The sequence below is a fragment of the Aedes albopictus genome, chromosome 1 (assembly GCF_035046485.1).
Source record: "Aedes albopictus strain Foshan chromosome 1, AalbF5, whole genome shotgun sequence".
Lineage (NCBI taxonomy): Eukaryota > Metazoa > Arthropoda > Insecta > Diptera > Culicidae > Aedes > Aedes albopictus.
The window spans coordinates 143,142,084-143,154,028 of NC_085136.1; positions in this window are offsets into that span (position 1 = coordinate 143,142,084).

Genomic DNA, 11,945 nt, shown 5'->3' on the forward strand with positions numbered 1-11,945 from the left:
AGTCAGAAGGACAACAGTGGCCAGGCTGCACTACCAGCTAAGCACACAACTCTTAGCTGGCGGTCTTTGTCATCGCTTGACCCGTGGAAGCATGAGTTAGGAACTTGTGAGGAACAGAGCTAAGTTGGACGCTCTCCTTATCGACTCACCGTTTTGCAGCCCAGTGTTATTATGCATAGCAATTGATTATTGGCAATACATGGGTCTGGAAGGTATTTATAGTCTAGTAAGTTACTAGCAGTAACAATTATCAATGCTTCTTGGAAACATCCGTCGGTAGGTCTTTGGTGAGGAATATCGATATGCTTGAGTCGTTTTTGATCCCTTGATTCCTTGGCTATTTGGATACAGGACTGGTTGTCATCGAAGATGACTACAGGCGAATCTGGGTCCACTCCGAATTACATTGCAACATTACGAAGCCAAATTGCTTCACATGCCGCTTGATTCAGTGACACGTATTCGACCTCAGTTGAGGATTATGATACCGTTGATTGCTTGCGCGTAATCCAGGTAACAGTGTTGCCGAATATCTATAAACTGATGCCTGATGATCTCCTATCGTTTACATCGCTGCCCCAATCTGCATCCGCGTGACCGAATAGTGGATCGTCCTGGCTGCGACTGTAGACGAGTGAGAAGTCCTTCGTCCCTTGAAGATACCGCACGACTCGTTTTAGGGCCTTTGAGTGTTCTTCAGTCGGTGCATTCTGGAAGCGGCTGAGGAAATTTACTGCCACACATATATCCGGACGAGATGACAGCATGAGATACGTGAAGCAATCCGATAGTTCACGATAGGGACACTTCCATGTTTCCTGGTCATCTTGTAGTTGAACCAGCTTGGTGCTTGGCTCTGGTGGATAGTAACCGGTTTGCACGATTCCATTCCAAAACGCTTCAAGAGATCAAGACCATATTTAGTTTGATTGATGATAAACGTACCTCTGTTCAATTCGCAGGTCCAGAAAATGGTTTAACTCTTCAAGGTCAACCATATTGAATTCTGCAGCCAACATCCTCTTGATTCGTTTCAGTTCTCCCAACGAGTTCGACGCCAGAGTTTAACCTTTTTCCTCGTAGACATGTAGAAATAGCTATAGTACTTTGATCGTTGGAAACCAAGCTTCGTCATAAACTTGTGGAACCTTTCATTCCAACTCCAAGGGGCTTGCTTCAATCCGTACAGCGATTCATTGAGTTTGCAGACTTTCTTCCCCCTCTCAAATCCTAGTGGTTGCTTCATAAAACCGTTTCCTGCAGGTTTCCGTTCAAAAACGCCGTTCGTACATCTGGCTCATCCAAACCACCGGAGCGTAGGTTTCTTGGTTGTCCAGTCCGTACCGTTGAGAACACCCCTTTACAGTCGCGCCATGTATCTCCTAACCTTATCATCGTCGTTGTACTTGATCGTAAAGACTCACATGACATCGCATCGCGTTGATCGCCAGCTGTCATTCTGGTCAGTCGTCTTGTTTCTTCGCTTCGTCGATGGTTTCAGAGAGATTCTGGATGTAGCTTACGGCATTCAACGCAAACGTTCCATACAAGTGATAGTCGGAAAACTTTTCCGGCTGCTTCCGCTTCCTGTCGGTTCGTCGCACTGCTTTGGCTTCTTCCGCTTCCTCGATTTTATCCTCTGACAGCGATTTGAAAACTTCATTCTCTTCTTCGGACGCCCTCGCTCAGGGTTGACAATCGTCCTTCTCGTCACCACTGCGTGAAGATAACAATAAAACAATCTTCATCCGAAAGAACAACGGTGACGATTAGCCTTTTCGTCGCCGACTGCGGGCTTCACGACGAAGCTCAATCATAAATAGTCACTAGGCTGCGGCTTATTCTTCAAAAGTTGTCGAAACCTGGAATTCGTAAGCTCTTCTAGATTCAAATGACACAAAAAGAGAAACCTCTGAGTTTAAGCCAAAAATATTGAGATTTAGAAGTCGCGCAATCGCTTCAAAGTTGAATTTTTGAGTAATAAAAAGGTGTTTTCACTTCAAGTGCCATAGCTTTTTCAATTTTCAACCGATTTTCAATCTTTTTTTTTATGAATTTCTATATAACCTATAACCGTTTGACCAATTTTAAATTTTTTAGCTTGTTTTGTAGATATTTTTGTTGCCTATCTTTGTCCCAAACAAACTTTTCATAAAAGTTGTCATTTTCATGATGGTTTTCACCAAAAACTGCCAAAACATGCCTTAAAACTTGGTTTTTACATGCAAAATTGGAGTTTTTAACGGTTATTTGCAATTTTTTACTCCAAAACAGGTACTTAGCATCATATTTAGGGATATGGAACACATTGGAGGATTTTTTTTTTTCAAATATTTTTTCCTCGCATTTCGAACATGAAAATATTTTATTATTCAGAACACTCCAAAAACTGAAGTTTAAGGCTTCCATATGATTATTTAGAATAAATTTTTCACTTTGAGCCCGAAACTAAGCATGAAAACAATTAAAGTTTTGCCAAAATTCTGATTTTTCCAATAAAATACGTGTTTCTGAACGGTTTTTGGTATTTATCTATTTTGAAACGTTTTTTTTTTTTTTCAAAGTACAAAATATCTACAAAAGCAAGCTAAAAAATTTAAAATTGGTCAAGCGGTTAAAAAGTTATAGGACTCTAAAGTTAAAAAAATTTTAAAAGAAGAAAAAAAAACAACAATCTTCAAAAACTCATATTTTGCGTGACTTTGGAAAGAAATAATAATCTACTAGTTTATTCGAAATTTAGTTTGTGAGAAATTCATAAAAAAAGATTGAAAATCGGTTGAAAATTGAAAAAGTTATGGCACTTGAAGTGAAAACACCTTTTTATTACTCGAAAATTCAGCTTTGAAGCGATTTCGCGACCTCTAAATCTCAATATTTTTGGCCTTAATTCAGAGGTTTCTTTTTATGTGTCATTTGGATCCAAAAGAGCATACGAATTCCAGGTTTCAACAACTTTTGAAAAATAAGCCGCAGCCTAATAGTCACCCACCAACTTTTTCGTCGTCCTCTTTGTCCCCTGGAAACGAGCGACGACGGGCCAAGCGAACGCCAATTGGGAATAGCTTTTATTGGCGTTTCGGCACTTACGATGGTGTGAAACCTCACTAGCTCAGTCGGTAAGAGTGCTGGATTGGCAATCTAGAGGTTCGTTGTTTGATTCCAGGTGCTATTATTTTTTTATCAAAATCTTTTTTTTGTGTGTGTGTGTGTTGCTGGTGGCAGCATTGACTCCGTCGGCTAGACGCACTTGGACGAAGAGCGAAACGAAGCGAATGAAGATTTTGTTTTCGTCACGACGCAAGCCCTTCACGACGATTCGCTGGCTTGAATGAGTCATCCGATGTGGAACGAACAACGATGACGATCTAGTTTTCGTTCTCGTCGTCGACTTTTTTGGTCGTACGGCGAAGAGTTTCAGCCCTGCCCCAATTTCATTTCCGGATGGTTCCTGATCCATATCCGAAACGAGATGGTCCACCGTGTAGACTGTAGTTAACTTGGACTTCCATTCTTCCACCAAGGCGTCTCGAGAAACGACAACTTTCCGCTTTTCTGGATCCTACAGTCTGCAGCCGTTTACAGCATATCCGATGAAATAACACATCTTGCCTTTGTCGTCTAGCTTGCTTCTCTTCTCCTTCGGGATGTGAGTAAACGCCTTGCTGCCAAACACACGCATTTAGACACGCTGGCTTGATTCCATACCGTTTCTCTAAAGGGGTTACCGATCCCTGTGAAGCTTACGTGAGACTTCGGTTGACCACGTATACCGCAGCCTGCACCGCTTTCATGCAGGATTCACACATTTCGGTTGATTTCAGATTCTTCCCGACGTCCATGCCTTGCACCTTGTTGCATCGATCCAGTTTTGCTGGCCGGAATTGCCGATATGGTCGTATCGCCGATGCCACAGAACCCGCCGATGCCACAGAACCCGCCGTGCTCCGGAATCAGCACCTAGAGCCGACACTCTTGATGGAATCAGCTCAACATTCGTAGCTGTGCAGACTCGTGAACCATCTGCTGCTCTCGTGATGCTTGCTTCGTCGCGTATGAAAATGGTGCGCATACCTCGTTCGCCGATTCCCTTGACAGAGAACAGGTTCAGGGTCAATTCCGGAACGTACAGAACATCGTGGACGACACACCGCAATTGCTTGTCATCCACCATTGCACGCATTCTCACCTCTCCAGCATATTCACTCACCAGCTGTTGACCTGACTTCGCTACTTCTATTTCTATTGTTGTTGTCGAGGGACTTTAACCCGAAGGTCATTCGTCCCTGGAACTTCTGGACAAACATTTGAAAAGGGCCTATCTACTTTGCGTAAACAAACATGTTTTTGTCTCTGTAGGGGCCATCTGCATCCACCCACGCACGTCAACACCCTTATCAGAAAGAGTGTTCTTCAAGCCATCTGTTAAGGGTGTTGATGTACGTGGGTGGATGCAGATGGGCCCTACAGAGACAAAAACATGTTTGTTTACAAAAAGCAGATAGGCCCTTTTCAAATGTTCGTCCAGACTTCGCTACTGTGATGATCACGGGGCGCTCCAATCGATGGACTGGCGATTGAACAGGCACTCAGCACTCAATATTTCCAACCATGTGTTCTGATGCGCCGCTATCAAGAATCCAGCGAAATTTTCCGTTGCTTGTGCTCTTCCGGTGACACCTCTCTTCTAGAAGAGTCGCTCCAACGTGGATCAGATTTCCTTGGGCTCTACCCCATTTGGCATAATGCCATTTGGCAGAACGCTGTTTGGCATAATTCCATTTGGCATAAAGGCCATTTGGCATAACGGCCATTTGGCATAATGCCGTTTTGCATAATACGAAGAACAGCCGTCTTGGTAAGAATATGCATAATCCTTGTTATGCAAAAATGGTCGTTATGCCAAATGGCTTTTATGCCAAATGACATTATGCCAAACGGCGTTATGCTAAATGGCATTAGGCCAAATGGGGTAGAGCCCGATTGACCACGGCGGTGTCCGTCTCTTCAGCAGCGTGGAAATCTTCCTCTTCCAAGCTCTTTCGGATGCAGTGCACCAGCCCCAATTCTTCCAGGTAGGCTTCCATCCTAAAACTCCAGTTTGAGGAGTTGACTCCACCGTTGATTCTTTGTTCGTCCATTCCGCTTCCGATTGACCGAATCGCACTTCCAAAATCGAACTTACATCGAAACGACACCCGTACCGAATTTTCACTTTGCTCGTGAAAATTTTCTTCTTGGCCTTGACTACTCCAAACAAACCAAATTGCTATGGAAACCACGTGTTCTGGGCCCATAACCTGTTGAACCAATGCCAGTTTCCTGAATCTCATCCACTCCTCCAAAACTGAGATCCAGTGGGCAGCAGTTAATTCCATTTCTTTGATCGATTCACCGTATACCTACTGAGCAGCAGCGATAGAAGTCCAGGGGCTTGACAAATCCCCCTCCCTTCGGCGAGTCAGGTGGGAGCCTATGGATTACTGCACGAATTTATTCTGGCCTGCTTACTCTCACACGAAATTTGACGTTTGAGAGGTGTCGGCACCGCTCAAACGTCAAATTTTCTGTGAGAGTAAGCAGGCCAGCATAAATTCGTGCAGTGGACCATTTAGGATTTTTTTCTAAGTAAATAATATTCACACACCAGTGCTGACTCGCTTCTTTTGGCATCGGGACGTGACCGAGCATCGGGACATACGAACTGCTCAAGCAGAGTAAGCCTAGCCGTGACGGGGAACCTAGCAGTGGGTTCTGCTGGCCCTCTTCAGAAATTCCATACATCCGGAAGCAACTCTGTACAAGCGATACGACATCGCTTTCAAAGTGTCATAGCCTAGCTAGGAGTGCCACGGGCACATCAGGAACGACGCCAGTAAGTTCTTGATTTCCGTATACTGATCTTGCTTTGTAATTGGTAACTGAGACGGTACACGCTTAGGTAACTACGCTGATAGCAACAGCACTTTATTCTCAAAGTATGTTTGGGTGATACTTACTAGAAACGGCGGATGGGCAGTTGGCGTCTTCTGTACCATAAAACTGTGGCGTGGCCTTAAAGTACGTTCCTGATTTGTAATCAGGCAACTAACTGAGTAGAAGTAGGTTCAGATGAACATTCCTGATTAGTGCTGATCCGGCTCTGAGCTCAGTCCTCATAAGAGCCTGTGCCAACCCTTGTGTGGCCTCTTTGTTTGCATAGATAACCATTGCATTGGCACTAAAGTATAGCGGCTCTAAGGGGGATCCAACAGTAATGATCCAAGTGATCGAAAACGGAACGACAGAGAGAACGGCGCTGGACGAGATGATTGGCTACAGGAGCGGGCGGAATAACATCAGCAAGGACCTGAAAATTGACCTGCTGAAGCTCCGCCAATCACTAGCTCTGACCTAGAAGGAGTACGATCTCCAGGTCGAAAAGCGGAGTGCGGCTGATGCGAGCAGAGAGGCGTGGTCCACCCAGAAGGACAGCTTCCTCTTTACTGGCAACGCGACGATACAGCACGAAAACATGCAACCTGCTACACTGCCGCTGGAAGCATAATTGTCCCATGTGCATTTTTGGCAATATTGAAATTTTGCAGCCCATGACCATGTATCATGGTGTACTATCATATAGGGAAATAAAAATAGGTAGTTTGTTCCGAAAATTGTTGAAAAAATGCAACGCCGATTTGTCACATTCTAAAAAGTGGACACATAAGCGTCACGTTTCATTGGAAATCCTACACTCAGCGAAAAAAACTAGCGAAATTCATCGGAATACCTTATGAAAATTTGCTATAACTAATTCTTATGGATGACATAAGAATACCTTATGAAAATTGATCGTGCTTACTATGACAAATTTCATAAGATAGACTTATGAAAAGAACAAAAAAATCTTAAAATGATGCAGACTGGATTCGATCCATGAACGTCGGGATCACCGAGCCCATGTTTTATCCACACGGCTACCGACGCTTGAGAATACCATGTTGCTAAACATGAATAAAAGCCAAGCTGTGAGACGATTTTACGTCATAGAGTGACCTTATGAAATTCATCCGAATCATTATGAATTATTTAAAGGCCGTTTCATAAGTTGGGCCTTATGGAAATGTTAAGGTTATTTGGCTGAGTGTATGGAACTTTAAAATCGCTCTAAAACAAAAACTAGTGCTCAAATTCAAAATTGGTTGATGTTAGAATACGATTTGGCACTTATACGTCATAGTTGAGAAAATTTACTTTTTCGAACTTTGGACGCGATTTTCTCGATGGTCTGTTTTTGCACATGGGACATTTATGCGTCTACCGGCAGTACAGCTCCGGAGAGGTCAAACCGCCCTACGGCTCGAGCTGCATGACCGAAACCTACCGAAAAGACGCTACCCAAGAAGCATCCGGCAGATGCCGAAAAGCCAAAGAGGAAGAAAAGACGGCCAACGCGAGTAATCAAGTTGCCAAGTCGGTTACGAAACGCGCAAGAGGTAGGGAAACCAAACTCCAAGAGACCAAACCTAAAAGGAACGGTGGCCCAATCGGACAAAGGGAAGGACAACCCTTGGATGACGGTTGGAAAAAAGAAGATAGTGAGGAAAGATAGTCAGTCTGCAAAAGTGAACGGAGCGACGCGCTGGTCTTCAAAACAGAGGCAGACATGCGAGGCGAAAAACGTCTCTCACCGCTGGGCGCGGATGGAATAGAGAGCACCAGGAATAGAGAGATGATGCTAGTGCTGAAGAAGGAAACGACCAAGAAAGGCACCTCCTACAAAGCACTAGCTCAGGAGGTATTGGGCGAAACAGTGCAGGTTAGAGCCCTTAAGGCCGGACGGGACGGTGGTTGAATCGTCCGCCATTGCTCTGTTGTTAGTAAGATGCAAATCTCAACTTCTACTTCATATTATAGACTAGAAATTTGATCGTTCATTTGCTCACTTGTGGTGCACAATCGACTAAAGTTTCAGCTACGTCAGTGCAGTGGAAATTGATATTTGCTTCTTCATTTGCGAGGCAAATTGTTAGAAAGAGAGGGAAGATAGGAAAAATTACACGTCGTCCCGTGCGGCCTTAATGGCGGAGGTGACTCTCCAGTGTAAAAGCCTAGATGAGATCACCAACGCAGAAGAACTCGCAGCCGCAATTAAACAGCAGTGCGAGGTAGATGCACCAAGGATTTCGATCCGCCTGCAAAAGGGCCCAGAAAGGCACTCAGATCGCCACGATCAAGCTTCCCGTAGGGGAGATGAACAAGGAGACTGCAGTAGGCAAGATCAGAGTAGACTGGGTAGTGTGTACGTGCATCATCTACGAGCCGCCAGAGGCGTGCTTCAAGTGCTTCGAGTGAAGACACAAGTCGTGGGCGTATAAATGTCCCGATAAGAGTAAACTCTGTAGGAAAACCGGAATGGAAGTCCACGTCGTCAGAGAGTGCAACTCGACATCAAAATGCCTGGTTTGCACGGCGAACAAGAATCACACGACGGGCGGGCCTAAATGTCCAGGCACGCGAGGACGAACCAACCGACGATGATGTAGGTCACACTGCTAAACCTAAACCACTGTGAAGCCGCACAACAGTTGCTGTGACAGTTGGTCTCGGAGTCAAGTACAGACATCTCACTGCTATCGAACCCATACCGCAACCCTTTAGATAATGGGAACTGAGTAGTGGATATGGCCAAACAAACGGTGATCTGTACAACCGGTCGTATTCCGGTCCAGGAAATAATTTCCACGTCAGACGAGGGCTTGGCAATAGCAAAGATCAATGGGGAGTACTATTGCAATTGTTATGCCCCCAGGTGGCCGATAGCTCAGATCGCGTCTACGCTGGATTCGCTATCAAATGCACTAGTGTGATTGAGTCCCGTGTCCTCAGTGGAGACTTCAACGCCTGGGCGATTGAGTGGGGTAGCCGATCGACTAATGCGGGCTCTACTTATAGCTATGGCTAGACTGAATGTGGATGTCGTGAAAGTAAACGACAGAAAAACCTATAGTATGAACGGTGCATAGTCCATCATTGATGTGACCTTCTGGTCTAAACCCTAGCTCGGACTGGAGGGTCGACGATGGCAATACGTACATTGACCATCTGGCGGTTCGATACATAGTGGAACACGGAGGAAGTCGGCCACAGCTGAAGGGGATGGCTGACCTCGCGCTTCGATAAGCCGGCATTTGTGGAGTAATCGCTTATGGACGGTAACACCGACGATCTGTCTAGCGACGATCTAGTAGGATCCCTGAGCTGTGCATACGACGCCGTAATGTCAAGGTGATCCCTACCCAGAAATGGACGCAAACTGGTATACTGGTGGCATCCAAAAATTGCAGAACTCCGCGCAGCCTACCTAAGAGCTAGAAGGAGGATGCAAAGAACTCGCACCGACGAGGGTAGAATAGAGCGAAGTAAAGCCCCCAGGGCGGCTGAACTGGCATTGCACAAAGAGTTTAAGGCGCGTAAGTAGGCGTGCTTCGAAAATCTGCCAGACAGCCAACAAGACCCCTTGGTCTCACAGAGTAGTCATGGCCAAACGGAAGGGCGCGCCAGCACCCCCCGACCGCCCTCCGAGATGCTACAGCAGATCGTGGAAACGTTGTTACCGCGCCAGGATACAAGACCATGGGCCCCCGTCCCTTACGACCAAACCGGCCGAAGCGAGATTTCCTCGCTGACGAACGACGAGCTCTTCACAATAGCGAAGTCGTTCAAGTTGAACAAGGCTCCGGTTCCGGACGGTATCCCGACAGTAGCCATCAAAACGGCCATCGAGACTAGCCCTGACTTGTTCAGAATAGCTATGCAGATGTGTCGAGCATCTTTTTAATCCCTCGATCACTCATTCCTCGGCACGGGTCGCTTGACACCTTGAACTGGGGTTAGTATGTAGTCCTATTCTTAGCCGACAACTACACGACTGACTCGCTGAAGGGGCGAGGTCTGCCAAGCCCCTGGACTACTGTCCCTGTTGCTCCGTTATTCTTGATTATGTGCTATCCTAATTGTTATGAAATTTAAATAATGTGTGTATGATTGAAAAAAAAACGCGAAACGTTAACGGACTGGAAAAATTCGCTCTTCAAAAAACGCAAAAATCTGCGATATTGCATTCACATATATCGTTGTGGGTACTTTTATTTCGAGACGAAAAATGTACACACCAACTAGCAATTCCAATGCATTAATTTAATCATTTCCAAACTGCTTTGCTAGCGAATTTCAAGCTCTCTATCATTCAACGTTTCAAGATCACAACCAATCAAAACTGACATATAATTTAAAATCGAATTGCAGACATGAAAGGACCCAGATCCAGCCAACGCAACGTTTACAACCGGCTCGTTTGGGTCGTGAATATTTTATGGCTCCTTAGAAACCGTTTCGAATCTTCTTTTCGTACTCTCCACTGACTGAGATGAGACTAGATGTCACCCACCGCCAAAACCGAACCTGTGTCAGTCTCGGATACGTTCCGACCGTTTTAACGGCCGATCTGGGAAAACTAGAGCAGTAAAACACTCGCTACCGTTGTCGTCGCGCCGTCATCATCGAAAAGTTCACCTTGTCATCCTTAGATTCCACTGTGTGTAGGTGGGTTCGACAAGAATCCAAAATCTCGTTGGGGAGGAACCACTTCTCTTATACTGACTGCTGCAAGCAACATGTGGATGACCTGGTTGTGTTTCGTTTCATCACTTTTTATGACAACTTTGAGCTGAATGTCACAAATCTACCCACATATCTACGACAAGGTTTTGTCCTCCTAACCCAACTCAACTGGCGCGACGCTGCGGTGGTGGAAGTGTTGTCCAGAGAGATACGGAACGCAGCATTGGAAAAAAATAAGTAAATTTATGTCCTTTTTCGGGCTAGGGTTGGCCGAATTGTGCGGCTGCGGATTGCGAAAACAATTCCGCAAGTGTTGGTTGTTCCCATTCGTCATAAATCAATTTTTACGACTTGCCGAATGTGTGTTACCAGGGAATCTAATAAATTGTTGCGAAAAAATCAATTCATTGTCGTCGTCATCGGTACGGGCAACCGGAGATGATGGTCAGTTTATGCTCTGTGTACTCTGTGAATAAGTTTTTTTAGTATCGGAAGATTTCTATGCACTGGATACAATTGTGAGTTTCCTGTCTAAACACGAATAAATTCGTCATTCCTGTGACAGATTTGTCATACAGAATATGTAATGAATTTTTGTTGCGTCCGAATGGTTCAGAATGTATTACTGTCTATATTTTGGAAGGAGCATCCAATATAGCTTTGGTCCTCACAAGTTCCTACTTCATGCTTCCCCCGAATTGGCTGATGACAAATACATCTCGATAGGGGGTTTGGGGCATAGATAATAGACACCTTAAGCAAATGAGAACCGTAATCCGGGGTAACATTGATCAAAATTTTCGATCTTTCTTGATTAATTCCCTTGTTTAAGCAAACATTCACGCTAACGCCGCTCAGCACTAAAGTGCATAATTTCCAGACTACACCAAAAATGTGTAACCCTTGCACATTTACAAAATCAGCTCCAGTGTCCGCAAAATCGTTAAATTCGCAAACATTTTTGTACATCAATCTAGCTAGGATTACTGGTGACCTTGGAAAACAAAAAAAAAATCAACATTTCACATCTAGACGAGTGCACGAGCTGTTTTTTGAGAATGTGTAACTGTCACACATTTTTGTGTGGTCTGGAAATTATGCACTTATGAGTAGGTCTTACACATTTTAGTGCTGAGCAGTTTTAGCGTGTTCATTTCATTTATTTAGTACTACATCAAATTCAATATTTCTCCATAATACACGGTTCATGGCTGCCGTTCTGCATCCTCGGTCACGCCCGAACCTCGCCAAGTCACGCTCCACCTGATCCGTCCATCGTGTTCTCCTCCACGCCTTCTCGTACCAACCGGATCTGTCGCGAAAACCAACATTGCAGGGTTGTT